This window comes from Oncorhynchus clarkii, chromosome 30 (assembly GCF_045791955.1).
Source record: "Oncorhynchus clarkii lewisi isolate Uvic-CL-2024 chromosome 30, UVic_Ocla_1.0, whole genome shotgun sequence".
Lineage (NCBI taxonomy): Eukaryota > Metazoa > Chordata > Actinopteri > Salmoniformes > Salmonidae > Oncorhynchus > Oncorhynchus clarkii.
This window is the reverse complement of record NC_092176.1, coordinates 38,982,209-38,988,208: the sequence shown is the minus strand read 5'-3', so window position 1 is coordinate 38,988,208 and position 6,000 is coordinate 38,982,209.

Here is a 6,000-nt window from a genome sequence, read left to right as displayed (position 1 = left end):
TGAACGAGAAAGTGAAACAGGAAAAGGAAGAGATAAAAACGTTAGAACGAGACATTGGGAGATTAAAAGAGGTTGAACAGGAAAGCTCATTTTTTGTATTATTTATTTTATGTCACCTTTATTTAACCAGGTAGGCAAGTTGAGAACAAGTTCTCATTTACAAGTGCGACCTGACCAAGATAAAGCAAAGCAGTTTGACACATACGACACAGAGTTACACATGGAGTAAAACAAACATACAGTCAATAATACAGTATAAACAAGTCTATATGAGAGAGAGAGAGAGAGAGAGAGAGAGAGAGAGAGACAGAGCGAGAGAGAGAGAGAGACAGAGAGAGAGAGACAGAGAGAGAGACACAGAGAGAGAGACACAGAGAGAGAGACACAGAGAGAGAGACAGAGAGAGAGAGACAGAGAGAGTATATTTGACCTCTCAGCTTCCCTATCAAATCTAAAAATCTCAAATAGAAAACCGAAGAAAATTAACAATAATGACAAATGGTTTGATGAAGAATGCAAAAATCTAAGAAAGAAATTGAGAAACCTGTCCAACCAAAAACATAGAGACCCGGAAAACCTGAGTCTACGCCTTCACTATGGTGAATCACTAAAACAATACAGAAATACACTACGGAAAAAGAAGGAACAGCATGTCAGAAATCAGCTCAATGCAATTGAAGAATCCATAGACTCTAACCACTTCTGGGAAAATTGGAAAACACTAAACAAACAACAACACGAAGAATTATCTATCCAAAATGGAGATGTATGGGTAAACCACTTCTCCAATCTTTTTGGCTCTATAACAAAGAATAAAGAGCAAAAACATATACATGATCAAATACAGATCTTCAAATCAACTATTAAAGACTACCAGAACCCACTGGATTCTCCAATTACATTGAATGAGTTACAGGACAAAATAAAAACCCTCCAACCCAAAAAGGCCTGTGGTGTTGATGGTATCCTCAATGAAATGATCAAATATACAGACAACAAATTCCAATTGGCTATACTAAAACTCTTTAACATCATACTTAGCTCTGGCATCTTCCCCAATATTTGGAACCAAGGACTGATCACCCCAATCCACAAAAGTGGAGACAAATTTGACCCCAATAACTACCGTGGAATATGTGTCAACAGTAACCTTGGGAAAATCCTCTGCATTATTATTAACAGCAGACTCGTACATTTCCTCAATGAAAACAATGTACTGAGCAAATGTCAAATTGGCTTTTTACCAAATTACCGTACAACAGACCATGTATTCACCCTGCATACCCTAATTGACAACCAAACAAACCAAAACAAAGGCAAAGTCTTCTCATGCTTTGTTGATTTCAAAAAAGCCTTCGACTCAATCTGGCATGAGGGTCTGCTATACAAACTGATGGAAAGTGGTGTTGGGGGTAAAACATACGACATTATAAAATCCATGTACACAAACAACAAGTGTGCGGTTAAAATTGGCAAAAAACACACACATTTCTTCACACAGGGTCGTGGGGTTAGACAGGGATGCAGCTTAAGCCCCACCCTCTTCAACATATATATCAACGAATTGGCGCGGGCACTAGAAAAGTCTGCAGCACCCGGCCTCCCCCTGCTAGAATCCGAAGTCAAATGTCTGCTGTTTGCCGATGATCTGGTGCTTCTGTCACCAACCAAGGAGGGCCTACAGCAGCACCTAGATCTTATGCACAGATTCTGTCAGACCTGGGCCCTGACAGTAAATCTCAGTAAGACCAAAATAATGGTGTTCCAAAAAAGGTCCAGTCACCAGGACCACAAATACAAATTCCATCTAGACACTGTTGCCCTAGAGCAGACAAAAAACTATACATACCTTGGCCTAAACATCAGCGCCACAGGTAACTTCCACAAAGCTGTGAACGATCTGAGAGACAAGGCAAGAAGGGCATTCTATGCCATCAAAAGAAACATAAATTTCAACATACCAATTAGGATTTGGCTAAAAATACTTGAATCAGTCATAGAGCCCATTGCCCTTTATGGTTGTGAGGTCTGGGGTCCGCTCACCAACCAAGACTTCACAAAATGGGACAAACACCAAATTGAGACTCTGCACGCAGAATTCTGCAAAAATATCCTCCGTGTACAACGTAGAACACCAAATAATGCATGCAGAGCAGAATTAGGCCGATACCCACTAATTATCAAAATCCAGAAAAGAGCCGTTAAATTCTACAACCACCTAAAAGGAAGCGATTCACAAACCTTCCATAACAAAGCCATCACCTACAGAGAGATGAACCTGGAGAAGAGTCCCCTAAGCAAGCTGGTCCTGGGGCTCTGTTCACAAACACAAACACACCCTACAGAGCCCCAGGACAACAGCACAATTAGACCCTACCAAATCATGAGAAAACAAAAAGATAATTACTTGACACATTGGAAAGAATTAACAAAAAAACAGAGCAAACTAGAATGCTATTTGGCCCTAAACAGAGAGTACACAGCGGCAGAATACCTGACCACTGTGACTGACCCAAAATTAAGGAAAGCTTTGACTATGTACAGACTCAGTGAGCATAGCCTTGCTATTGAGAAAGGCCGCCGTAGGCAGACATGGCTCTCAAGAGAAGACAGGCTATGTGCTCACTGCCCACAAAATGAGGTGGAAACTGAGCTGCACTTCCTAACCTCCTGCCCAATGTATGACCATATTAGAGAGACATATTTCCCTCAGATTACACAGATCCACAAAGAATTCGAAAACATATCCAAATTTGAAAAACTCCCATATCTACTGGGTGAAATTCCACAGTGTGCCATCACAGCAGCAAGATTTGTGACCTGTTGCCACGAGAAAAGGGCAACCAGTGAAGAACACACACCATTGTAAATACAACCCATATTTATGCTTATTTATTTTATCTTGTGTCCTTTAACCATTTGTACATTGTTAAAACACTGTGTATATATATATATATAATATGACATTTGTAATGTCTTTACTGTTTTGAAACCTCTGTATGTGTAATGTTTACTGTTAATTTTTGTTGTTTTTCACTTTATATATTAACTTTGTATGTTGTCTACCTCACTTGCTTTGGCAATGTTAACACATGTTTCCCATGCCAATAAAGCCCTTGAATTGAATTGAATTGAATTGAGAGACAGAGAGAGACAGAGAGAGAGAGAGAGACAGAGACAGAGAGAGAGACACAGAGAGAGAGACACAGAGAGAGAGACACAGAGAGAGAGAGACAGAGAGAGACAGAGAGAGACAGAGAGAGAGAGAGAGAGAGAGACACAGAGAGAGAGACACAGAGAGAGAGAGACAGAGAGAGACAGAGAGAGACAGAGAGAGAGAGAGAGACAGAGAGAGAGAGAGACAGAGAGAGAGAGACAGAGAGACAGAGAGAGAGAAAATGATTGGAGACGAAGAGAAGACGAGGTAAAACATTTAAGTGGAAAGAGGGATGGATGGATGTAGAGAATAAGCTCATAAATGACACAAATATGTCAGAATTGGAAGAACCTGAAACTTTTGCCTTCCTTTGTTATTGCCACAATGTTATGGTCACTAAAGCCAATAGGAACAGGTATTGCTTTGCAGCAATAGTAAAGATATGATCAATACAAGTGGATTTCACAAATCCAACACTATTGGTATATACACTCTAGTTGGTCGAGAGATATCCTGGGTCATATTGAGAGATAACCTGGGTCATATTGAGAGATAACCTGGGTCATATTGAGAGATATCCTGGGTCATATTGAGAGATGTCCTGGGTCATATTGAGAGATAAACGTGGTCATATTGAGAGATAAACAGGGTCATATTGAGAGATAAACGGGGTCATATTGAGAGATAAACGGGGTCATATTGAGAGATAAACAGGGTCATATTGAGAGATATCCTGGGTCATATTGAGAGATGTCCTGGGTCATATTGAGAGATAAACGTGGTCATATTGAGAGATAAACGGGGTCATATTGAGAGATAAACGGGGTCATATTGAGAGATAAACGGGGTCATATTGAGAGATAAACGGGGTCATATTGAGAGATATCCTGGGTCATATTGAGAGATAAACGGGGTCATATTGAGAGATATCCTGGGTCATATTGAGAGATATCCTCGGTCCTATTGAGAGATATCCTGGGTCCTATTGAGAGATATCCTGGGTCCTATTGAGAGATAACCTGGGTCCTATTGAGAGATAACCTGGGTCCTATTGAGAGATAACCTGGGTCATATTACAGTCATTAGATCCAAGATGGCGTAGCAGTCGGACGTGTGTGTTTGTCTTTGTCTTATCCCATGTCTTATCCCGTGTCTTATCCCATGTCTTATCCCGTGTAAATAGCCGGTCTTTTTCGTATATATCTTAATCTCACTTTCTATCTACTAACTAAATATACTTTCCTGCAACCCGCCTCACCCAATGTGGTACGGATCTGCTATTTTTATTCCTTATAACTGGAACTTCCATCAGGAGCTAGCCAGCTAACTAGCTACTGGTCTTTGTTAGCCACGGCTAGCGGTCTTCACCTTTAGCCCGGACACCAGCCAGCCTTAGCGCAGACGACACCAGCCAGCCTTAGCTCAGACGACACCAGCCAGCCTTAGCTCAGACGACACCAGCCAGCCTTAGCTCAGACGACACCAGCCAGCCTTAGCTCAGACGACACCAGCCAGCCTTAGCTCAGACGGCACCAGCCAGTCTTAGATCAGACGGCACCAGCCAGCCTTAGCTCAGACGGCACCAGCCAGCCTTAGCTCAGACGGCACCAGCCAGCCTTAGCTCAGACGGCACCAGCCAGCCTTAGCTCAGACGGCACCAGCCAGCCTTAGCTCAGACGGCACCAGCCAGCCTTAGCTCAGACGGCACCAGCCAGCCTTAGCTCAGACGGCACCAGCCAGCCTTAGCTCAGACGACACCAGCCAGCCTTAGCTCAGACGACACCAGCCAGCCTTAGCTCAGACGACACCAGCCAGCCTTAGCTCAGACGACACCAGCCAGCCTTAGCTCAGACGACACCAGCCAGCCTTAGCTCAGACGACACCAGCCAGCCTTAGCTCAGACGACACCAGCCAGCCTTAGCTCAGACGACACCAGCCAGCCTTAGCTCAGACGACACCAGCCAGCTTTAGCTCAGACGACACCAGCCAGCTTTAGCTCAGACGACACCAGCCAGCTTTAGCTCAGACGACACCAGCCAGCCTTAGCTCAGACAACACCAGCCAGCCTTAGCTCAGACAACACCAGCTAGCTTAGCTCAGACAACACCTGCCAGTCTGCACAACACGATATCAACCCAGAGCATATCGGACAGCTTCTCTCTACCACATCATTCCCGCCGCTCTGGATCGTTACACCGGATCATCGCAGCTAGCTAGCTGCAAACGAATGGCTACTGTTAGCTAACGCCTCTGTCCCGAAGCAAGCACCAGCTAGCCTTGAGCTAGGCCCATATACCAGCTAATTCTAGGGCTACAATACCTCCTTTGCCAGTTGGCTTGGACCCTTTATTGTCGACACGGAGCCCCGCCGATCCATCACGACTGGTGCGCCGATGTGATCCCCCTTTGTGGTCTCAACACTCCTATCCCCGGCCCGCTAGCTTTTCTGAACGCTGTGTCCCCTGCTCGCCTAGCATAGTAGTGACTACCAAACGGCACCCTGTCTCACCTACTGCTGCTCTTTTGACCCTATGATCATTCGACTACACAGCTGATGTCCCCTGGACCGTTTCAATAACACGGTAACTCATTTTGTTTACCTGTCGGCCCCAGCCTCGAACTCAGGTCCTGTATGTACCTAACTGACCCGCTCTGCCCATTCATCGCCATTTACCCATTGTTGTCTTAGCTCTCCTGATAAACACCTGTGATTGCTTTATGACTCTCTCTAATGTCAATTTGTCTTGTCTACTGCTTTCCAGGCTGGTTCTTATTGTTTTATTTCACTGTAGAGCCCTCAGTCCCGCTCAACATGCATTAGATAGCTCTTTTGTCCCACCCCA